The sequence below is a fragment of the Podarcis liolepis genome, assembly GCF_965112155.1.
Source record: "Podarcis liolepis genome assembly, chromosome: 9".
NCBI classification, from domain to species: domain Eukaryota; kingdom Metazoa; phylum Chordata; class Lepidosauria; order Squamata; family Lacertidae; genus Podarcis; species Podarcis liolepis.
Genome location: NC_139564.1, coordinates 55,609,811 through 55,635,462, shown reverse-complemented (window position 1 = coordinate 55,635,462; position 25,652 = coordinate 55,609,811). Strand labels below are relative to the sequence as shown.

Genomic DNA, 25,652 nt, shown 5'->3' with positions numbered 1-25,652 from the left:
CCTGGCTTATATTTTAACACCTGTTGGATCTAGATGTTAGAGAGGTCTGGCATCCAGTTTAACACACACCGAACTCATAACTACACACACACACACACACACACACACACACACACACACAAACGATCATAGTGTTTTTTGTTGATACCTAGGGTTACATCAGTAGGGTTTTTTGACTGAATGTGTTGTTTGATTTTATGTTCATGTGCCCATTTTTAATGCACGTTTTGTTGTTGCCAAGGGGACAGTGCTTCTTTTAAGATTCAGAGCACAACGAACACACAAATGGGATGAAGGCTAAAGATTTTATTAAATAGCAAGAGAAAGTTTCAAAGCATTGGCATTATCTTACTCCCTTATGGTCTAAAGTTGATGAGAGTCCTGCCAACAGCAGCTGTGATCCCTGAAGATGGAGCTGGAGCTGTGGTCTGCGCATGCCACTTTCTGCAGTCCAGCCTGTGCAGAGGTTCTCATGAACAGATGTGCTATTGGTTCTTATTCCCATCAAAGTGACTCTTGCAGCTACATAAGCCACAGCTGGTGTTCGCTTGACATATCAGTTTCCCATCAGAATGAAAGACTAGCTAGTACTTGGCAGGTAGTCAGCATAGATAACTTCCAAGGAGCCCTCCTTACTCCAAATGCCATTCTCACACAGTGACATCTCAACAAAACTAGATGTGAGAACTAACTAGGGAATAAACAGAATTAGCCTCTTAAATACCAAGGCCCAAGGTATTTCTATCATTGAGAGGAGCAATTGCTGAGCCCCACACCTCTCTCAATGAGAGCCAGTGTGGTGTAGTGGTTAAGAGCGATAGACTCGTAATCTGGTGAACCGGGTTCGCTTCTCCGCTCCTCCACATGCAGCTGCTGGGTGACCTTGGGCTAGTCACACTTCTCTGAAGTCTCTCAGCCCCACTTACCTCACAGAGTGTTTATTGTGGGGGAGAAAGGGAAAGAAGAATGTTAGCCGCTTTGAGACTCCTTGAGGTAGTGATAAAGCAGGATATCAAATCCAAACTCTTCTTCTTCTTCTCCTTAATATAACAAAAGTCTTCCGTAAGACGGCAATACAATATTCTGGGAGACAGGTTCTGCTCTTGAGCAGGTCTAGCAAGTGGCAGCAAGAGAAATACTTTTTCATTGGCAGTGCCAACTGTGGAATTTGTTGCTTGGGGGTATTTATCTGGCATCCTTGTCCTCAAAGGCAATTTTAAATTCTCTTAAGTCTTTTAAATGAAATGGATGCTTTAGATCTGAGGAAATGGGGGGGGGGGGTTTCTGCTGCCGCAAGAGACTTCCTAGCACACAAAGGAACTTCCTCTTCCCCTCCTGTTTCCCCCCAGCAGCACCCTTCTCAGCCTCAAAATCAGCTCTGGAGGACTGGGTTTTGTTTTTTTCCTGGGTTGGGGGTGGGGCAGAAGGAGAGGAAATGGAAGCTCTGTTATCAATTCGCATTGTGAATTTCTGCGCTGGTGAAGGGTGATGTACAAATGCTGCCAATAAATAAATGTAATATTGTTGGGTGTACTTCAAATGGTCGGAGTCCTCAGCTTGAGAGGCAAACTAGCAATGCACTTCCTGCTAAATTCTCACTCTTATCAGCAGCACTCATATGCTCAGGCAGTACCTGAGATCATTGGTCTTGAACAATTTAGCAGACTCTCTGTGTTCTCATCCTGTACTTACATCTTTTTATGCACAGAAAGTGAGGCATAATAATATCATGTGCACTTCAGGCAATCTTGTGAGATAGTTGGATAATTCATGTGTAGTGTAAAATCAATGATAGAGTGGCTTTGGATAGGTCTTTTGTGGATAACAAGAGTGGAGGAAATGAGGCCTCTTATTTTTCTAGTACATCTCAAACAGACCAACACCACCTTCCATCCATGTTAGAGTCTATAACAAAAGAACTTTTATTTAGCTTTCCTGCACTTCTTTCTTTTTAATAGGATGGAGTGAACTTATTGATTCCTCTGGTGGCCTCAGAAAATGCATTCCCTTCACCTATAAAGTTCAAAGACCATTATCTCCATTTGAGTGTTCAGAGGGCTTCCTGTGCTGGAAAAATCTAGACCTAAAACAAATATTCACCACAAAAGTTAGAAAGATCAATACATGAGCCAATGATGCATAGCCAATTCATTTATTACATGTCCCGGTAAATATTTAAAATGGATTCCCAAAATGGGGGGTCATTTTGAATATCAGTTTAGAATGTTTGCCTTATTACTTTGATATTTGAGTTGCCTTGGCAAGATTAGATCTTCCCAACATCTTAAGGCCTGAAAAGAACACTCTATCCTGCTGAAGGAAGAAAACAAAAAAGGAGATTGACTAGGCATGCATTTCTATAAAATAATGCATTGAGAGAGAGAGAAGTTTTTCTCCTCTCATAACACTAGAACTCATGGAGATCCAATGAAGCTGAATGTTGAAAGACTCAGGACAGATAAACAAAATGATTGCTTCACACACTGCATAAATTACAGAACTTGTTCCCACAAAAAGTAGCAATAGCTACTAAGTAAGTGTCCTCCCTCTGAATTGTATGGTTTTATTTTGTTTTAGGAGGTATCACGGAGTACTTCCATACACACACATCTTTTCTAAATTACTGTTCCTCAACATAATTCCTAATAAGCGAATCAAATCATATCACCTAATGATGCCTCGGTGTGCTTTTGTGGTTCTGTGATTAAATTGGACCTTTGTCCATAAAATCCATATCAGTCAACCATTTTTTTTTCTGGTTAGCCTTCAGGATTTTATTAATGCTGTAAAAAACAAAGTCATCTATCCCGTACTATTCTATCTCTCAACTTGATAGGGCACCACTGTAATGAGTTGGTTCATTGTCAATGAACACTATATAATGTTGTCTTAATCACAGGCTCTGTCAGTGGGGACCACTCATTCATACTTTTACTGGAGCCTGTATCATATCTGCCATGAAATTAAGTTGGCTGAGCTCCACAGATCTTGATGATTCATGACGTTGCCCTTGATTTTCTGTACTTCACTGCAGCTTTTCTGAGGTCATCCATTTGCAAAACTATACCTTTTGAGCACATCATTTTTTGTGTGTGTCACGGTGTCACTCATTTTATGAGTTCAGAGTCATTGGTCCTTTGCACAGATGTCTGAGTATTTTACTGGAAATGGTGGGATATTATTACCCAAGAAGTTCATTTGAACTGAAAAACCTCCAGGGTAATTATCAGGGATCTACTATCATTTTCTATAGTGGATGGAGGAACAGAATAAATAAGGTAGAAGCAAGGGGTTGTGAAAACCCCTTTTCCAAGTTGTGAAGTGACATAAAACCATTTCTTAACGTTTATTTAAGCCATTATGCTAATGGTTCTATGGTAAATGTTAATAGACACAGCGCATTCTATTGCAATCACTTTAATTGATTGAAGTGTGTGATTGCTTGTGTTGTGTGTGTGGTGCCCACTACACTTTCTCCTGTTTGCAAATGTGTCCATGGTCCAAAAATATTAGCAACCCCAACCTAACAGGACAGGTTCAGAACACAGCCAAGATTTGACATGCCATGTTGGAAATATGTAGGGCATATTTTCTTTTGACATGAGGCTGCAACTAATCCAGACTTACCAGATGTACTTCAGACTTAACTACAGTGGTACCTCAGGTTACATACGCTTCAGGTTACATACGCTTCAGGCTACAGACTCTGCTAACCCAGAAATAGTAACTCAGGTTAAGAACTTTGCTTCAGGATGAGAACAGAAATAGTGCTCCGGTGGCGCAGCGGCAGCAGGAGGCCCCATTACCTAAAGTGATGCTTCAGGTTAAGAACAGTTTCAGGTTAAGAACGGACCTCCGGAATGAATTAAGTACTTAACCTGAGGTACCACTGTAATGCCAAAATCCTGAAGAAAACAGCATTATTGTATCCCATGTATTTTATAAAAGGATATTTCACCAGCACTTTAAATATATACATAAGGAAGGAAAGGGAAGAAAGGGTGACATAGGAATTAAAGATTGCTAAACTTGGAATTGCTAAATACTTTTAAAAAACAACAGCCATTTTAGGGATCATTTGCACAATATGTTTGTTTTCTATTATTATTATTATTATTATTATCCACCTTTTCCCCTGACAGAGACTCAAGGTGGCTTACAGATAAAATAAGAACAGCTAAAAAAATATAGAAAACATGTTCTTATAATGTTCAATACAATCACAGAAATCCCTGCTATTGACTCCACATTACTTTTGCCCATTCAAAAAATGATATAACACTAGACCAAAGCATTACATAGTTTCAGGAACATTTAACATCTTGGTTTTTGAATTAGGGGATGTGTTCATGTCCAGTGTTCCATTTCATTGCTGTCCCATGGCTTGGATCAACTGCACATTCCATTCTCCCTACATTCTGCTTTAACTTTTCATATTTCCTTTCAGAACTGATGCACCCTTCATTTATAGCAGTTTTCAGTTCACATCTTTCTTCCCTGCTGGTCACGAATTGACACTAGTGCATGTAAGCATCTGAAGACAGTTCAGTTCAGAACTAAAAAAATGGAAGAATGGTGGCTTGCTAGTGCGTTGGTGCTGCTCCACATTTGGAATCCCCAAATACCTGCAATAAATTTATATTGGGAGAATTTCATAAGCATCCCCACTTTTAAATTGCAAAGGCAGGGGGAAGAGTGCCATCTCTGCTTTTGATGTATAGCTGGAACAAATAATTTTTCTAGATGTGGAACAAACATTAAATCAATACCACTGAGATTGGTTGTATCTATTTTCTTGACGCTGCTCCTGGTGCCAAATGAGTTAAATCTCTCCTTAAGCATCAAGGATATACCATTTAGTTGTACAGATTTCTGCAGAGTCCAATTAAGTACCAAACGTTAAAGGGGGGAAGAAAGGAGTTCCTAGTACTTGTGTCATCACCTTAAAAAACAAAACAAAAAGAGGCATGGACATTCTGGACTGTTAATTAGCTAACCTGATGAACTGAGACGGGGGAAAATGACACTCACTTAATCAACATTTTTCTATTGAGCTGGCATCCCTGGAAGGTATGGCTTTACTGAGCAGTTAAGCATTTTCCAAAAGAAATAAATCTGCTTTGAAAACTATACTTTTAAAAAATAATGAAAAGTAAAGAGTGATTTGAGACAATGTCCTATTTGTTTCCAGCCTTTCCATCCAATTTCTCTGTCTCCCTGATTTTATAGACATACACCAATGTCAGCAACAGAGTATGTTTAGTCCTCATTGGGCTGCTTTTGAGTGGGTTCCTTCCTTCCTTCCTTCCTTCCTTCCTTCCCTCTTTTCATTTTATTTCTTTCGTTCTTTCATTCTTTCTTTCTTGGGGTTCCCTCAGAGCCCACCCTCCCCTTAGGCTGGGTGAGGCAACATTCCCCCAAGGCTCATCACCCCAGTTCCACCACCCAGCTTTCCTCCTGGTCTCCCCAGTCCTTAGGAGCAGAGAAGGACTGGTGGCAAAGCTCTGCTGAATACTTCCCCTCCTGCCTATTCAGCGAGAAGGGAAACATCCCAAAATGCCTCTGCCCACCCCTGGGTTCCCTCAAGCCTTCTCATTTTTCCTGCAATGCTATTTTAGGTACATAAGGCTTGCCACATAGATAATTGAGTTGGGTGTTATGGTCTCGCCTTTAATTTACATTTGGTGCTATTGCCCTGCTTCCTAAATTATGGACAATAATATGCCATTTAAAAAAAAAAAAAACTGTTAAGGCTGTGTACACATTATACCTTTGAATTATCTGTTCTTACAAGGCCTGTCCAGCACAGTGGCACACAGTTCACACTGTGAACTTCATGACCCAGGATTTAGCCCATATCTCCTGGGTCCTAGTCCAATTAATATACCTCCACCTTATTCCACATTTGGGGAAAGAAGACAGCAGTTAATAAGCTGAGGGAAGGGAATAATATTTTCCAGTAGGCCTGGAAATTTATGTGGTCACAATCGTGTACATATTAGGGCGCAAACCCTAATGTATTGTCTCTTTGGCAGGAACCCACAACTGAAATTGTGGCAAGGTGTTAAGTGTCCACAGTATTTTATAGGGAGAGAAGGGTAAGGAGAAAACACCCCGTGACCTCATTGGCCATGCCCACATGAATCCTTAGCAGCCAGATCTAATGGACACCAGCCGGCACTGCCCAGTAGTATTAACTAGTAGTTGAGGGTTGGGTTGAAGCTGAGAGATGACGACAACCTTGCAGTGTTGCCCATTGCAGGTTGACTTGAAAGAGTGGTATACAATGGCTTTGCAGTGAAATATAGAATTGTAGAGTTGGAAAGGGACCATGAGGATTATGTTGTCCAACCCCCTGCAATGCAGGAATGTTTCACCCAACTTGGGGCTCGAACCCACAGCCCTGAGATTAAGATTCTCGTACTCTGGAGACTAAGTAGTATTATCTCTCTGTAGCAGGAAGGGAGGGGTTTGCAAAGAAAGGGTAGCTTGCCGGAACCCTGGAATGCAGTCTGCTGCTCATATTGTAAGTCTGAAGTCAGTCTGGAACTGGTCTGGATTGCCAGTCAATAATTCTCTATTCATTGCCCCCACCCCCAAGATCTCCTTCCAGGCAAATCAAGCGTATCAATTGCCTGCAAAAGCTTCATGTTCCCTTTGACGTACATGCAGATTGGTTGCACTTTCAAATGTTAAAAAACAAAAGCAGAAGATAATAGATGCACATGAGGGAAGAACAGGGTCTTCCTGTTCTTTAATGGGCAGGATTCCCCCCAAAACAACAACAACAACAACAACAACAGCAGCCCATCTTAGCCACAGGCTTAGGTAACTCATACACACCAGGGATACTAGTTTTATGTATAGGTGTAGCTTAAGGCAATTTGAGTCTTTAAAGTCTGCATTCATGTGAGTGAGTCAATTCATGCTAGATGTTTGAGCAATTTTAAGTAGCCTCTTAACAGCACTTTGAATAATCGAGGAAAAGAAAGACAGTTTGCCAACTACAGTGGTACCTCGGGTTACAAACGCTTCAGGTTACAGACTCCGCTAACCCAGAAATAGTACCTTGGATTAAGAACTTTGCTTCAGGATGAGAACAGAAATCATGCGGCGGCAGCGGGAAGCCCCATTAGCTAAAGTGGTACCTCAGGTTAAGAACAGTTTCGGGTTAAGAACAGACCTCCAGAACAAATTAAGTTCTTAACCCGAGGTACCATTGTATTCAGAGATGCTGTTGCTATCCGCAATATTTGCTCATTTCAGCTACAGTGGCGTGAGTTGAGTGTTCCTGAAAAGCAAGCTCTGGGATTGTAAGCCATTTTGTACATATAATTAACTACTTAATACTTAAGTCTTAGCATTTTGCTTGCTGGCAGGCAGCATTAAAGAAATAAAAATACACAGAGGAGGAAAAACCTTGTTTTCTTTATTGGATGCCATGCCAATCAAACTCCCCTCAGAACAACTCTGGCACTGCAGCTCATATCTGAATGGCAGAGACAACCCTTATTATCTGCTTGTTGTAGATACAGAATTAAGGAGAAAATGGCAATAATCAAAAGTATATTGGGAAAAGATGTTGAATTGACCTGGTACTGGATAAATGCGGATGTCTGGAGGGACCCTTGATAACCTGTATCATCTTGCCTGATAGTAAGAAGAATTTTACCACACATCACTCATTAATGTGTTGCAAAATACATGGCAGACCATTTGGTATAATGGCTTCCCTTATCCACCCATGTAATCCAGTTACTCCTTGGTGAGCAAATTCCATCAGGGGTAGCTTGGTTGTCTTTATGGACTGCTTGTTAAAAATACTCAAGTGAATCCGTGGTTTAATCCCTAGAAAAGATCAACTAGAGCGCAATTTGTTGTTTAGTCATTTAGTCGTGTCCAACTCTTCATGACTCCATGGACCAGAGCCTGCCAGGCACTCCTGTCAAACTCATGTTGGCAGCTTCAAGAGCACTGTCCAACCATCTCGTCCTTTGTCATCCCCTTCTCCTTGTGCCCTCAATCTTTCCCAATCACTGCCTTGTTGTGGTGAAGGGGCTTGAATAAGTCTGAGAAGCTATGAGCTATGACATGCAGGGCCACCCAAGACGGACAGGTCATAGTGGAGAGTTTTGACCAAACATGATCCACCTGGAGCTGGAACCGGCAAGCCACTCCAGTATCCCTGGCAAGAAAATTCCATGGACAAAGACAACAGAGTACAATTAGCAGACTATAAAATGGGGGGCAGGATAGAGAGGAGTGAATAAACTGTTTGGATATGTGCATCTAATGTACAAAATGAATGCATCTCAAAGGAATTTGTGGGCAAGTCGTCTAGGGCAAATTTGGAGGCCACATATGTTTAAAGACTTATGGTCTGCTACATGGTGGAAGTAAAACATGTTGGCTGATGCCCTTTCCCCTCTTTGTGGGCTCTGTTATGCAACTCCTATGGATAGGCCACTTTTAATATTTAGGTTTAGGTGGGGCGTTATTGTGCTGATATATTTTCTGTCATCTGCTTTATTTGATATTATGGAACTGTACTAATATGAATTAATGCTTCTCTCAAAGTGCCTATTGAAATGCACAGCTGATACTGTTTCTCATTTGAAGATAAAGGTATAGGTGTTACAAATGTTCATTTCTGGGGCTTCCTGTTAATTAGCGTGAAAATATACATGCCTCCAGACTCTTTGAGAATCTAGCGGAAATTAGTTGATGAGTTCATGTGGAGCAAAAGTAGACCTAGAATGAAAGCCTCTACAATCAAGAGACTCATAAATAAGAATGGGGATGGGGGGGGGGGACACCACACACACACGGGGATAAAATGTAGGTCTTTATTATGCACTTCAGATAAGGCCTAGTTCTCCTCTCTGTCTTTTTTAAATATGCTTTATTGAGATTAAAAAGAAGTAACAAGAAGGTTAACCAAAGAAAGAATGTAGTGAAATTTGTTACATCATATCACAATACAGTGGTACCTCGGGTTACAGACGCTTCAGGTTACAGATTCCTCTAATCCAGAAGTAGTACCTCAGGTTAAGAACTTTGCTTCAGGATGAGAACAGAAATCACGTGGCAGTGGCGCAGCAGCAGCGGGAGGCCCCATTAGCTAAAGTGGTGCTTCAGGTTAAGAACAGTTTCAGGTTAAGAACGGACCTCCAGAATGAATTAAGTTCTTAACCCGAGGTACTACTGTACGTTCTTCTTGAATTTCTAACAACTTCCCGTCACCCCATCATACAACTGCCACTTAATCTAGCTAGCATACTGTGTATTTTCATTTTCTTTTATTAATTTTCATCAATATTATATTCTCTTATGATTTTCATACCACAGAAATCATTCAAAGCCTGCCACTGACGTCATGTTATTACAGTAATCCTTCAGGTATTTTTCGCACATGTCCCATTTCCTAATAAATGTTTGATCAGTATGACCTCTCAGTTTTTCTGTAATTTTTGCCAATTTGACGGATTCCAGCAATTTACTTTGCCACTCCAGCTTTCTCGGGGTTCTCTCCCCTTTCCAATTTGTGGTGATTAATATTCTTGCGGCTACTGTAGCATACAAGAATATTTCTCTCACACTTTTAGGCCTAGTTCTTCTCATGGAGGTGGCGGACCAGTCTTTGGGCTTCACCATTTCAGTCAGTAGACAGCAGCTCATGTAAATAAAAATTCCTTCATATACACTAAAAATAAAAACGAATCTGTATGTAGAAAGCTAGATGTCAGTAGGTTACATCCAACTATGGAAAAGTCAGAGGGGAGAAGTCCAAAGGACACATAGAGACCCCTGGAGGCTTTCCCACCTTTGTCATACAGAAACATTCAGTCATGGGAACTAGGCGTAAGACTCGAGACTCGGGTTCAATTGGATAAATTCTGGAAACTCCTGGAAGAAAATGGAAGTGATGGACAGTTAGTAACAGCAAGCATATACTTCAGATGGGACAGATCTTTGTCCCATTCTTAAGCTTACCAGATGAGAGCCGAAGTAGGATATCTGTAATTATCTAGTGTCCTAGCATTATGCAAGGGCTGCAAAGTGGTAGTGATTTTGTAACAAATGTATCTTGTGGATAAGCTTGCAAACAAAATGAAATGGGTTCCTAGTTTAAGATGTATGTTTTAAATGGAAGTCTGATTCTCACTGTGAAAAGGGGGATTTAATTAGCCCTATGTGACCTCTTTTGTTAGAATATTATGGGGCAGCATATTGAATACCCTGCTCACTATTACTCCCTCAGACTAAATTGAATCCTAATCTAATTAACTTTTTTATTTTTTTTATTTGGTCAAAGGGCACTTATAATAAGAAACAGCTTTTACTTTTCACAGAAAGCTGCTGCACTACTCCTCATATAAATAAATGGACAATGAAAGATATAAGATTAGAAAGTTGCCCTGCTGGTCCACATTGCGCTCTGTTACTAATCACCTGGAGGTAAAAGATTTGATTAGTTCTTTAAGATTATGTCTATGACAAAATTTCACTGATAAAATTATTATCATACTTATGGCCTGGGCCTGGGATGGGAGTCGATTGGCTCAGGGAATATGCCTACAGACCCCCCAAATGTCCCTATTTTCCAGTGACATTCGTGGATTTACAGAAGCAATCCTGGTTTCTGATTTGATCCTGGAATGACCCACTTTTCCTGAGGGCATCCCTATTTTCAGTGGAGAAATGTTAGAGGGTATGGCATTATCCAACCTCCAAACCATCTAAAAGCAGCCCTGTATGGGGAAGTTTATTAATGTTTCATGTTTTATTATGTTTTTATATATGTTGGAAGCTGCTCAGAGTGGCCGGGGCAACCCAGCCAGATTGCCGGGGTATAAATAGTAAAATGATGGTGATGATGATGATGGAACAGGGTGTTCCTATTTTCATCGGCGAATTGTTGGAGGGTATGTAGCTTAGAAATGGGATCAAGACCATTCAGACTGTGCAACAAGCCATAAATGGGAACAAATAAAGAGCACTCGGAGTAGATTTGAGCCGTAGACTGTAGAACAAACCCAGATACATTGGACGCTCGGGTTGCAAACGTGATCCATGTGGGATGCACATTTGCAACCCGCAGCAGCACATCTGCGCACTCACAGGTTGCGATTCAGTGCTTCTGCACATACGCAAAGCGCGATTTAGCGCTTCTGCACATGCACGACCGCCGAAACCCAGAAGTAACCCATTCTGGTATTTCCCAGTTTTGGTGGTCTGTGACCCAAAAAAAACACAACCTGAAGCATCTGTAACCTGTGGTATGACTGTATACAGTATGGTGCATGTTGGTATTAAAGGGTTAAGAAGCTCTAGTCAAGACGCTCTAATCACTGAGCAGCTGAAGGTCGTTAGGCTTCCAGGAATGTGAGTTTGTATAAATAGTCAACTCACTCCTGTGTTTGCCCTTTTTCCCCTTTCCCCTTTCTTTTGGGGCGTGTTTGCTGAAATGTGTGATTCTTCACCAGGGTTTTTTTGTTTTGTGTAAATAAACCTTTTATTTGAGTTCCAAACCGCTTGCTCCAAGATTCCTTTATTGAAAAGATGCTGCCTCTCCAGCCCTTCTTGAGCCGCTGTGCGAAATGCTCTGCTGTAATGGGACATTGTGGCATCGGAAGCGCACTGGACATATGATTAGCATTAAACTAATTAAAGTTTAATGGGACAGGTTATGGTTGTTTGTACGTCAAGAAGGAGATAAGGAGTGCAGTTCAGAGTGATTTATGCAAGGACTGGAGCGAAGACAGAAGCGGTTGCCGACAACGAAAGCCTTCAAAGCAGCTTGAGTCCTGCAACGTGCCTAGGAAAAGTTTTAAAGAGGCACTGCGCAGTTTGTACTCGCTGGAAGATGCCTTATTCCTCGAGGAGCCACCTCAGCAGCTGGGAGACGGTCTACAGGTCTGTGAGTATCGTTCCTAAGCCCCAGGGAGGATGGCAGAGTCCCAGGAAAGTTTTACTGTCCCATTTACGCGACTCAGTGGGAAAAATTGGCAAGATTGGAAGGCTAGAGTAAGGGTTTGGTTGCAAGCAAAAGAGTTGTGGAGTTGTACTGAAGCACCGCCTTTACAGGCAGCTGCAGACGCGTCTGCAGAAGACAAAGCAGCAGCGGCAGCTTCTCAGAAACACGACAGGAAAGCCCAAGGTCTACTAGTTTTGGCAGTGGGACCAGAGCAAATGCCTTATGTTTCTGAGTTAAAGAACACGCATGAGGTCTGGACGGTTCTGCAGCGGTTAAATTCCAGAAACACTGCGGGGGCCAAGATCCATGCTACAAGATGTTTGTTTGATTTACGTCTCCAACCGGGAGCATGTGTGAAAGAACATATTGCCAAAATGGTGTCTGCCTTTAATCAACTAAGACAGCTGGGCATTCCTTTCTCTATGGAGCAGCAGTCATACATTTTGTTGTCTTCTCTTGATAAAAGCTATGAGACTCTAGCTTTAACTTTGGAAGCTATGCCTTCAACTGAATTAACCCTTGAATACATTTCTTCTCGACTTGCTGATGAACAGGATAAAAGGCAAAGAGAAAGAGGTTTGTCTTCAAAGGGGAGTTATGCTGTGCCTAAGAGTGGGGATGCTGAGTTTGAGAACACAGTAAATGCTTTTGCAGCTAGACACTGTTTTCGCTGTGGTTCCTCTTCCCATTTAATCAGGAATTGTACACGTGAACCTGGTCAAGACAGCACCAAGGCCGTTACCCCTAGTTACCAGACAAGGAGTTCCAGGGGACGTCGAAGAAGAGGAGGAGGTCGTGGCTACTCCCACAGCACACAGCACATGGCTTCAGCAATGGCGTTGATGCAAGGGCGTGGCCAAGGCAGCAATCTACGCTGGTTGATCGACAGTGGTGCATCTCACCACCTGGTGGCGCCATCTAGTGTCCGTTTGCAGAATTGCAGACATTTGCAAACCCTTAAAGTTGTGACAATGGCAGATTCAACTAAACGTTCCTTAGAGACTGTAGGCACAGTGTTTTTGAAGTGTTTGCAAACAGAAATTGATGCCTACGTGCTAAAGGGAATGAAGGGGTGTATTTTGTCTGTGTCAGAACTTGATAGAAATGGGTTTAAAACTGTGTTTGAAAATGGGGTTTGCACTATTTCAAAGAATAACGTATCTCTTTTGCAGGTGGAATGCAGAGATGGGTTATATTATTTTGAGACAAGTCCAGATGAAGTTGAACAGGTTCATGCTGGTTGTGTGAACTCACCTACCCATAATTCTTGTGTTCATTTATGGCATCGCCGTTTGGGACATATTAATTTTCAGTATGTTAAAAGACAACCTGAATTATCAGAAGGGTGCAAATTGAACAAATGTACTAAGTATTTGGATTGTACTGCATGCAAAAGGGCGAAGGTTCATAGATGCAGCTATCCCAGTTCAAATAGGAAATCTGACAAAGTATTCCAACTTGTGCATATGGACCTATGTGGCCCAATGCCTGTTGCTAGCATGGGAGGTTCGAGGTATGCACTGTGTCTCTCAGATGACAAAACAAAGGTTACATGGTTTTTTCCTCTCAAAACAAAAGCAGATACTGCAGAAACAGTTAAAAATTGGGTTCATGCAGTAGAACTTGAATTCGGTACTAGAGTACTTGCTTTTCAGACAGACAGAGGGTCAGAATTTACCGGGTCTGTGTTGCAGAATTTCTTTAAGAAAAAGGGAATTAAGCATCGTCTGTCTACACCTTACTCCCCCCAAGAAGGAGGTGTGGCCGAACGTAAGAACAGGGTTCTGCAAGAGTTGGCAAACTCTATGTTGTTTGATGCTAAACTTCCTCAAAGTTACTGGGCGGAAGCCTGGAAGACGGCTACTCATGTTCTGAACCGAGTATATAATTCGGTAATTGATACTACGCCATATTTTGCTTTATATGGGAAGAAGCCCAAAGTTAATTACTTTCGGGTGTTTGGATCTCAAGCCTATGTACTTATCCCAAAAGCGTTAAGGAAAAAGGGAAGTCCAAGGGCTAGGAAACTCATCTTTTGTGGGTACGAACCACATGCCAAATCTTGGAGGTTCGTGAACCCAGATGGGGATACTACAAGAGTGGTCCTCAGTAGGAGCGCTGAATTTTGTGAGCAATCCGGATGGACTCACTTACATGCTAACCCTGACATTTTGAGAGATGATTTAGGCATTTATGCTGAGAAAGAAAGTCCAGAGGGTGATGAGCCAGAAGGGGACGGTGCACATGGTCCAGATGCAGATTCTGACCAGGCACAAGGTTCTTCTCCTAAGGTAGAAAAGCCAGAATCTAAGAGTGTTCCAACATCGCCAGTCATTAGGCCTAGCAGACAGCAAAAGCGAAGCAGGTCGCCTGCAACACCAAGCCCAAGGGAGGTATCTAAACGGAGGTCTTTATCCCTAGAGGCACATCCAGACATAAAGTCTGAGACAGATTCTGACAGCCAACGGTCAGAGGGGGCACAAGAGGAGCAATTGCGCAGGTCAAAACGTGCCACGAAGGGCAAGCCGCCAGAGCGGTTTAAGGTGACAAGTGTATACGTAAATATGGCACAGTGTGAGCCAGATAGCTATATGGAAGTACAACAGCTTCCAAGCGCAGAAGCCGTAAAGTGGCAGGAAGCAATGGAAAAAGAGATAGCTTCAATGAAGTCTCTCGGTGTGTTTACAAGTACAGAGCTTCCAAAAGGGCAACAAGCTGTAGGTTGTCGATGGGTATATCGTTTAAAGCCCACAACTACTGAGGAGTTGCAATATAAAGCCCGACTAGTTGCGAAAGGATTTTCGCAGCGCAAAGGAGTTCACTATTCTCAAATCTATGCCCCTACTTCAAGATCGGAGTCATTAAGAATGCTTTTAGCCTCTTCAGCTAAGAAGGGAAATAAGCTGTTTCATTTTGATGTCAATGTGGCTTATTTAAATGCAGACTTACAGGAGGAAGTCTATATGACGCCACCACCAGGTTTTGAAGGAGACAAGCCAAACCAGGTCTGGCGCCTACACAAATCCATTTATGGGTTGAAACAGTCCGCCCGTAATTGGAATTCCTGCTTAAACGATGCTCTAGAGAGCATGGGGTTCAGAAAGAGTGCAGCAGATGCGTGTCTTTATCTAAAAGGCTCGGGATGTGAACAAGAAGCAGTCTTGATATTTGTTGACGATTTATTATACAGTGGAAAGGACGATAAACTTGTACAACAATTTGCCACAAAGCTTGGAGAAAGGTTTCAGATAAAATCACTAGGCAATGTATCTGTTTATCTAGGAGTTAAAATTCAACAAGATGAAAATGGGAACTATTGGCTCAGCCAAGAAGCTAAGATCCAGCAGTTGCTGGAAAGGTTTAAAATGGACAACTGTGCTGGTGTTAAAACCCCAATGGAGTTAAGTTACACAAAGGATGCTCAAACTGAGCAACAGGCAGAGTTCTGTAATCCCGGAGTTTACCAGTCAGCGATAGGCAGTCTACTCCACATTGCACAGTGGACTCGGCCCGATATAACATATGCTGTCAACATGCTGTGTAGACAAGCTGAAAAACCATCAATGCATGCTTGGCAAGGAGTAAAAAGAGTTTTAAGGTATCTCCAAACTACCAAAAGGTTTCGCTTAAAACTATCAGCAGAGGGCAGCACACAACTTGAATGTTGGGCCGACAGCAGTTGGGCAGATGCTGGACCAGATAGAAAATCAGTGTCAGGAATGGCGATAAAATTTGGAAATGCACTAATTGGTTGGAGATCAAGAAAACAATCACTTATAGCTTTAAGTTCAACTGAATCTGAGTTCAATGCATTATCAGATGTATGTAGAGAACTGGAATTTTATAAGCAACTGGTACAAGAATTGTTTGGAGAATGTTCCCTACCTATCAGAGTGTGGGAAGACAATCAACCTTGTATTAAACTAGCTAAATCAGGTCAATTCAAGGCACACACAAAACATTTGGATATCCGTTATCAAAATGTATGCCAAAGTGTAAAACAAGGTTTAATTGAACTAAAGTATTGTCCAAGCCAAGAAAATCTCGCAGACGGTTTTACAAAAGCTTTGAGTCCGCAATCTCATAAATGTTTCTGTTCAGGTTTAAATTTGAATTAAGGTTGGTACAGCTCAGTGTTACGAGCGAGAGGGGGTGTTGGTATTAAAGGGTTAAGAAGCTCTAGTCAAGACGCTCTAATCACTGAGCAGCTGAAGGTCGTTAGGCTTCCAGGAATGTGAGTTTGTATAAATAGTCAACTCACTCCTGTGTTTGCCCTTTTTCCCCTTTCCCCTTTCTTTTGGGGCGTGTTTGCTGAAATGTGTGATTCTTCACCAGGGTTTTTTTGTTTTGTGTAAATAAACCTTTTATTTGAGTTCCAAACCGCTTGCTCCAAGATTCCTTTATTGAAAAGATGCTGCCTCTCCAGCCCTTCTTGAGCCGCTGTGCGAAATGCTCTGCTGTAATGGGACATTGTGGCATCGGAAGCGCACTGGACATATGATTAGCATTAAACTAATTAAAGTTTAATGGGACAGTGCATGTGTGTGTTTAGATTGAAGAATAATGAGTGATGAACTAAAATTTATTTGGCACTGAAAAAGGCATCTAAAATGGGGAGTGAGATAGGTTTCAGGGAGACAGAGCTTTCCAAAGTTGTTCAGGACAATACTTACCATTGGCAGATGGGTGACATTGGAGGTTTCTTCTTCTGTCTAATGCCCCCCCCCTTCTCTCCTTGGATGACCCTGGAATCAAAGCAATGCCAAATTGTAGCATCACTTGAAGGAAGATTGCTGGGAGGAAAGTGGTGGCTCCCAGTTGGACTTGATGTAGCATTGATCCAGAGGCATTATGGGAAAGAAGAGTGAGAGCTTCTGTAAGGAGCTCCACCATTGCCTTTCCTTGGCTACTTCTATACAGTGGAACCTTGACTGTCGCACACTTCGAAAGTTGAACGTTTCGGCTTTTGAACGCCAACAACCTGGAAGTGAATGCTTCCGTTCTGGAACGTGCCTCAGAGGTCAGATGGCTTCCGAGGCATGTTTCTCCATTTTCTCCATTGCAATTACGATCTTCCGGAACAGATTACGTTTGACACCAAGTTTACACTGTATTTTGACTCACTGTCATCTCCAGACAATCCCCCTTTCCTAGCTCCTTGGTATAGCTCCTAATGTCCTGCCACTTTCAGTGGTTGGAGAAATTGAGCCACCAATGGGTAGCCAGAAATCCTTAGGATCAGAGAAGCTAAGCAAAGGGCAGTCAGAGGCTTTCTTATCACTGCCAGAAGCTTCATTGCATCACAAAATCCCATAATCAACACACACACACACACACACACACACAGAGAGAGAGAGAGTTTGTGTGTGTGGTAATATTGCCATATATATATATATGGGTGTGGGTATAATCTTACAGTAATATAATGCATTCTAAAATGGCTTCCAATTTAATTCAAGTAGGGACAGCAGTTCATTATTCAGATCTGCAACACTGACTTAAACGTTGCTGTGTCAAATATCCAATATTATGTGTTTCTGCAGCAAAGTGTTAAGACTGAATTCTAAATAATTGCCTGTGTGTGTGTCCATGCCATCCATTACTGTATGCTGAAGTTTGTGTGGGTGGCAAACTCAAACATTTCAATTTATTTACCTTTGGAAAAAGTTTGACTACCTGTCTATAAAGCATTTTCACTTTTAAAAAAGATTTATTAGGTCTGTCTCATGTACCCACTCAGCTAACACTGAATAGGCACCTAGCTGTTATCTTGGTCTTCTGTAAATACTTATTTTCCATGTGTCCCTGTCAATTTATATATGCGTTGCAAGGGGTGTTTCAGAAGTGTGCATTCCAGTGGTTTGCAGTAAGATGTCATCCGTCTTTACCCAAGATGGAAAAGCATTTCCTTTACTCTCTCTTGATCTAAGGTAGGGGAAATGTATAAATCCATCAGTAGCTTTCAACTAATCTTGCAGAAAGCAGCACAACAGAATACACATGCAAATAGGATAATACTGTTTCATTTTATGACTGTAGAGAGCTGTAAAAAAATCAATTATGTAGTGTACTATGCAGTGATTGTTATCTGTGTCTGTACAGTGCGATATTAGAGGTTTTCCCTCAACATAGTGAAGGAATTAAGTTAAAGGGTCTATAAATAGGCTTTGACCTATGAAGAACACAAAGGCCATTATATGCACAACATGAATTTTCTCAGAATACCTAAAGATTTCAAAGCATAGTATACAGTTGTGGGAATACACTGAAGGGAAAGTAGAAAAGAATATTGAGGCTTCGGGCAAGACTTTTTTCTAGAACATGGTGGGATTTGGTGGCTATATTGAGGTCTTTTCCAGTTAGTTATATGGCCATTACATGATGAAAAGACCTCTTGTGACCTATTTTAACTGGAACTGACTGTGAAACACACATTACGCTGAATAAGCCAGCTACAGAACTATACGCCAAGGATTCCTTGAATTCTGACTGTTCTTTGTAGTCAATGAGAGCAAGAATTCATGGGAAATAGTTTGTTCTTATTTTACAGATTTACCAGTTAAATCTGGATCCTGAATTTGTTTGAGTTTTAACAGTGCCTGAAAACCAGAATGACAAATTAAGGACGTTGCCAATTGCATAGGCCTTGCGCCGCCCCCTCCTCTCTTGCACCCATTAACTTTCACGAAGGCAAAACATCTGATATCTCATCATCACACCATGAGTTCCCCTGCTCTCTCATACAGCAGCCACTGAGGAAACATGCAACATACTAAGAGTCACTGGAGGAGAAAGGAGGAAGAGACATGGTGCTGCTGTGCTACACGCCAAGCTGAGGGGCGTTGCAGGGGCACCGCAGAAATTACATAATGTGGAAGACGAGAGCTGAAGGCGCCACATTTTGGCGTCACAAAGGGTGTGGCTGAAATTTGAAAGCCCAAAGTCAGCCATTGGCCATTGCCCAGCTCCTGTCGTCTGAGGCAGCCACCTCACTCTGCTTAATGGTAGAGCCACGCCATCTACATTGGAGCTATAGCTGGTGATGGTTGGTACCCATTGAGACTGATGGGTCAGAAAGCATAGAAGCCAACAGTAGGCGGGGTCCAGAGCCAATGTCTGGCAGATCCAACATATTCTAGTTTTGTCACTATCCTCCTCCTTGTTGAGTTCTGCAAAGGGCACACTGGCACTAAGGAGGAGGCAGCAGCTGACAGCCATACTGACCCCTGGACTGGTTGGGAGAGTGGAGGATGCCTGAGGGCAGACTGGGGTTGGTGTGGCAGCCCCTGTTTGTCACGGCCTAGGACCCTTATACCTACGGGACTGCCTCTCCCGATGTGCCCCATGGAGGACCTTAAGGTCCATAAATAGCAACACCCTAGAGGTCCCGGGCCCTAAGGAAGTTAGATTAGCCTCAACCAGAGCCAGGGCCTTTTCAACACTGGCTCCAGCCTGGTGGAATTCTCTGTCTCATGACACCAGGGCCCTGCAGGATCTGATTTCTTTCCGCAGGACCTGTAAGACAGAGTTGTTCCACCTGGCCTTTGGCTTGGAATCAACTTGATCCCCTCCCCCTATTTCCTTTTTCCTTTCTCCTTGTGTCATGGAACTCCTATTTGGGGACTTCCCTGGCTTTTTTCTGGCCCACATAGGACCAGTCTGGTTAGTTGGCCTTGGTGAAGATTTGACGTTTTCATTCCCAAAACGTTTTTGATTTGAGTTCCTACTGAAATGAGGCTGCATTTTAATGTTGTAGTTTAATCCTGTTTTTAAGTTGTATTTTAATCAATTATTTTTATACCTGGTGTTAGCTGCCCTGAGCCTGGTCTTGGCTGGGGAGGGCAGGGTATAAATGAATTATTATTATTATTATTATTATTATTATTATTATTATTATTATTAGGGACCCCCCTCCACTGGCTGCAACACATACATCCTTAATGCATCATTTATGTCTATCCTCAAATCCGACACAGCCAGCATGCTTGCAAATAAAGAGAGTTTCATGAACAAACAGGAACTTAACCAAACTGTGCATGCAAGTACTTTATAAGCCATTTGTCTGTATCGTTCTGCTGTGTGGCGCAGAGTCCTTTATCATACTTCTGCACCTGGTTAGAATTCCAAGGAAGAAGGGAAATGATAACATTTCTCCTTCACCCCTTGGCAGCATGATGCAGTGGTGCGAGCTGCCTCAAGGCTGCAAAATCCCACCCAGTAGTCGAGACAGCAGTACACCGGTCAGGTCACTGGTGATCTTGCCTATCAGCTTCTCCAAGCCCTTCAGAAAAACAAAAATATTCTGAATGCATTTATTTATGCTATGAACACACATTTTTTTCTGCTCTTAAGTAGTGCTTTTATACAAGGGTTATTGATTTTTAACTGTAATAAATATGTTGTAGAAACTCTCCACCTGAAAGGCAATTAAGATGATGCTATCTGAATGTTCAATGCAAACAGCTTTATTGATTCTTAGAATTTTATTTTTTTTAATCCACTTCACGTTCTTGTCCGTAGTGCCAAGGGACAGGTGCCTGCTTCCTCTTACATTGTCAGAGGGCCAAACTGCATGTGGCAGTACTTTGTGTTTTTCTGTATAGTGGTACCTCGGTTTTCGAATGTCTCTGTTGACGAACATTTCGGTTTTCGAGTGCCGTAAACCTGGAAGTAAATGCTTTGGTTTTTGAACATGCCTTGGAATTTGAACATGCCACGTGGCTTCCACTGAGTGCAAGATCCTGAGGCCTAGCTGCCAGCTGTTGAGTTTTTGGTTTTCGAACATTTTGGAACTCGGTCTTCCAGAACGGATTACGTTTGAAAACCGAGGTACCACTGTATTGCTGTTTCTTCCTGGTACAAATAGCAGGTGGGGGTTTATACAGGACCACCGAAGGGTGAGAATCCCAACAATTATCAACCCCAACCCCACAGCATCCCACAGCAGCAGAAATTGCTTGCATTTAAAAATAATAATAAAAAAACTTGCATGTTCAATGCAAAGACCCATTTAAAGTCACCTCCAAATTGGCCATAAAGTTGATACCAAAATATATAAAACACCTCAGACTGTCAATATTTTGATTCGTCACCAAAAAATAATGAGACAGCTACTTCAGAGAGCATTTTCAAGTCAACCCTGGCTGATGTTTCGATACCTTTAAAGATCATGGGGAAGAGGTTTTGTTGTTGTTTTCTTGACAGATAATGTGCTTGTCCTTTCAGGGCCTATTTGTTTGTGTTTGAAGAGACTTTGAGAAGCACCCTAGAGTTTTGATCATTACTCATTTGCCTAGACACTTCATAGCAGTGTCAGTTTTCTTTGATGACCAGGAAGCAAGGGATAGCAACTAGGAATGTTGTATGCAAGTTACGGCTGCAGAAAATGTTCAGCTAAAGCGTATCGACTAACATCTCTCAGGAATCCCACCAGTTTGGTTAATGTACTTCCTAGGAGTAACCTTGCTTGCCTCCTAACAATAAATAGTAATGTGATTTTTAAATTTTACAAGTTTGTTCATTTATAAAAAATGTGATTATTTTAAGATTATAAGGTTCTGTAGAAAAAGACAGCTTGTTCTGTCTTTTCTTTTCATTGCTTGGTCAGCTTCATACATTAAGGTGACAGTGTTATTGTCACTGAGAGTCTTACATGTTCAGGGGAATAATCTGACCATGCATGCTGCAACATATGTAACCGACTTCCCATTGGTGATAAGTCGGCACTTGAACACTGTGGCTGAACTGAAAGGTTACTGAAAACTATGAGCAATCCAGTCTTGGGAAACAGATTGCATAGGCTGCAGCAATCATGCGAGTGAGGAGCAATTTTTTACTGGCAACTATTATGCCATCACTTGGTGGCTGAACATCTGGTTTACGTGGAGAGGTCCCAAATTCAACTCCTGGCATCACCAGGTCAGGCTGGGAGAAAACCCTGCTTGACATCTCAGAGTCGCTTCTAGTCTAATCCAGACCCAGGACCCATTTTAGGCTCTCGGCCAGGAACATGGGACCTACCTACACATTTTCGCTTTTCTTTTGGCCTACTATTTTTTTCATTAGTTCAGGTATTGGCCGTGAAACTTTTGAACCCTGTTAATAGTTGCATCCTCTCTTTGGCTTCCATCCCACCCCTTTCAGTTAAGCCTGTGGTTGATGCTGAGCAAGAGGGCAATTTGTTTTAATCTGTTTCAGATTTTAACTTTTGTACGTTTGAAAATATGGTCGTGAATTTTCCTCGGTTTTATCTTTCTGTAAACTGTTTTGAAGTTTTTAACGATCAAGCCGCAGAGAAATTTTATGAAATAAATACATAATCACAACCATTTATGTTTGTGTTTTGTTACCCAAAAAAGCTTTTGGACCACTTTCTATAACTTTTCACTGCCTTCTTTCTTTCTGCTACCTTTTTCCTCCATCACCGGTCTTGCCTTTGTTCTTTCACCTTCTACCTTTGCTTTCTCCCCACACTTTCTCAGTTCTTTCTCGGTTACCACATGCCCTCGGCTCCTCTTCTTTCACAAGTCTGCCTGTTTCCTCTTTCTCTCTGCTCTTGTCATCTTCTGCGTTCTCTTTACCTTCTCAAACTTCTATACTTTCTTCCTTCTACTCCATTTCACCTTCTTGATATTTCCTTCCTCTCTCATTTCCTGTTCCTTTTGCTCACTTTCTTCCACCTTGTGTCACCTTTTCTGCCATCTTTAAATTCACCTTTCAGTTGCCCTTGCTCCTTGCTAATGTCAACTTGCCTGAAATAAAAAGGAACAGGATTTCTGCGCAAGGTTCATCACCCCCAGAACCTAATATAGATGGCAGCTGTTCTTTGTTGCCCCTATTGGATGATGGCTTCTCCCACATTAAAACAATGTCCAGTTATAGTTCCAAAACAAAATGTGTTGTTTCTTTTACTTTGCAAAGTCTTGCCATTTCCTATTTCTTTCTTTTTTTAACAAGCAATTAAATAAAACTAATTTTCATTCCAAATCAACCCATATTAAAGTTGAATACTTATTTGAGAGTAAGTCCCATTAAAATTAATGGACCTCTCTTCTGAGTAGAGATGCATAGGATTTGCATATTAATTTAATTAACTTTAACTAAGCATCTCCTTCCCTGGGGACCCGGGTCTCCTCTTCCTTTTCTGCATTCCACCCTTTTTTGTCACCTTTTTTCTCCCTCTGTCACAACTATTCCTCTATCTGCTCACGCCTTGGATCAACTTGCCTGAAATCAAATGTACAGAAAATAAATTTGAAAAAGTTTCAGTACCCTCAGAACCTTATCTAGATAGTAGTTGTTTGCTGCTGTCCCAAACTATTCCCATTTAAACAAATTGACTTTACTTCTGAGTAAATTGCAAGAATGAGCAACCCTAACCATGTCTACTCAGAAGGAAGTCCTGCTGAATTCAATGGGGCTTACTCCCAGGAATGTAGGATTAGGATTGCAATTTTACTTCTGAATTAACCGACTGAAAAGTTGCAATAATCCTATCATACTTGCTCTCAGGTAAACTCATATCAATCCAGATCAGGCTGTAAAGCTGCCACAATCCTACCAGGACACATTTTAGCTGCTCTGTGAGCCTCATGGAAGGAATTTAGCGGTGGGGCCATTTTTGTGAACTGGCTAGGGGAGGGATGTGAGGCAAAGAGGTCTGTTGTAAAATGGTGGGTTATGAGAATGCACTAAAAAGAAGCACTGAAAGTATCTCCTGTGGAAGTCACTTTGATAAGAGTAATAGTTTCATCGGTGATTCTAAGCCATCAGGCAACTGCTTGAGGTTCTGTACATTTACCAGAATGGGGTGGAAACTTTGAGGTTACTTTTTGGGCTGGCCAATATTGCAAGGATCGTGTATATAGGAAAACCAAAGCCAAACCAAGCCATAGTTGACGCCAGTGTGACATTTGCCTGGCTGAGCCAAATGCTGTCCACCAGCCACATAGTATGGCTTGCTGACAACACTTTCCCCCTCGTCTTTGCAATCCCAGGCAGGCAGGAGTTTTATCAAGCCCCCATGCGCCATCATACATGGCTGGAAGACTCTCTTTAGCTTGGTGAGTCCACTGTAACATGGCAGCACATTTTCCTCTGGACAGTAAGGACAGGAAAGCATCAGACTTGAGCTTTTCACCTTTATGTCCTTGAAGCAAAAATACTGTGCTTCCAATTTTAGATTCTCGCTTATGGATCTAAGGTGATAAACTAGCTATTTGCTTTTTAAAACCTTGTTACCCAATCACTTAAAGATGGTTTGATGGTATACCATTATTTTATGTGAGGGGTTCTTAGTTTAGTTAATTGTTCAGACCTTAGGTCTGGGTAAGGCATATGTGTACTCCTCCCTAGGACCAGAGGCCATTGTCCAGTCAGGATCCTGCCTTCAGTCCAAGAGGGAGGGCACTACCCACTACCCAATCACTTGTTGGACTGTCTGCATCTGGAGAGCACAGAAAGGAAACTCAACAGTGAGTATTCATTTTCCTTTTCAGAGCCAGATTGCACCAACCATTTAGCTTGCAGTGGACTACAGAACCATATTGCTACCATTAACATGGATATATATATATATGCATATATAGTTCTCAGGATCCTAAGCACCATGTATGGCCTTTTCAGTCACCCCATGTGCTGTATCCCATGCCCCACTCCCAAATTGTCCCTAACCATCAAGGGACCACTTACCTCAGCATCGCATTGGGTGTAAAGGGCTACAACAATGAGGGAAAATCAGTAACCCATCCATACTTTGCCTCTGTACATAGGTCTCATTTGATCCTGGCCAGTATATATTTATATGAAGTAACTGGGCAAAAATCCCCTCATGGTAGATTCAAAGTGGTTGTGGGAAGAGATAAACAACTACCTGACATTTAGAAGACATCTGAAGGCAGTCCTGTTCAGGGAAGTTTTTAATGTGTTTTTAATCTTTGTTGGAAGCTGCCCAGAGTGGCTGGGGAAACCCAGCCAGATGGGCAGGGTACAAATAATAAATTACTATTACTATTACTATTAGGAGAGTAGGTTTAGAGCAGGGTTTCCCAAACCTGGTCTCCAGCTGTTTTTGGACTACAACTCCCATCATCCCCAGCTAAGCAAGATCAGTGGTCAGGGATGATGGGAATTGTAGTCCAAAAGCAGCTGGAGACCCAAGTTTGGGAAACTGAGGATAAATGTAAATAAATAGATAACAAGGGTCAAGGAGGGCTGTAGCCTTCTTTTCACAAGTTGCCTTCTGAATTGAAACACTTCTTACATTACACTTCTGTGGGCCAGTTCTAACAGGACTCCCCCCCCCCACACACACACACATTTGCTTTTAAGATGCAAACATGGAAGAAAGCAAGTGTAGTAACATCAGAACAGTAAGGTACAGGTTTAACACATACACTTTTGTAGAGAAGCCTCAGATGGTCTACAACAGGGATAGCCGACACCAGCTATGCCATCTGGGGCTGGTGAGAGTATTAGTCCAGCAGCATCTTGAACTGGTCTTCAGTTTCGAGAGCAGTGATCCATAAAGGGTGGCCTTTAACATCAACACAATAAGCACCACTAAGATGCGAAATGGTACCCAAGGTGAACTGCTAACCTATAAATTGCAGAGGTTGGACGAGATGACCCTCTGGGTAACTTCCAACTCTACAGTTCTATGACTCCATGAAATTAG

The 25,652-nt window shown here is 42.0% G+C and overlaps 1 protein-coding gene and 1 long non-coding RNA gene across 3 annotated transcripts in view; one reads left to right on the top strand and one right to left on the bottom strand.

Moving 5' to 3' along the window:
* Window positions 1-25,652, top strand: part of SGCZ (sarcoglycan zeta) — a 542,307-nt gene that overhangs the window by 420,380 nt on the left and 96,275 nt on the right. The gene's annotated exons all lie outside the window — the stretch shown is intronic.
* Window positions 21,711-25,498, bottom strand: LOC310686465. Its single transcript, XR_014515946.1, has 3 exons — window positions 25,372-25,498; window positions 23,145-23,203; window positions 21,711-22,728 (listed from the first exon to the last, which is right to left on the bottom strand). It is a non-coding gene; the product is annotated as an uncharacterized lncRNA (long non-coding RNA).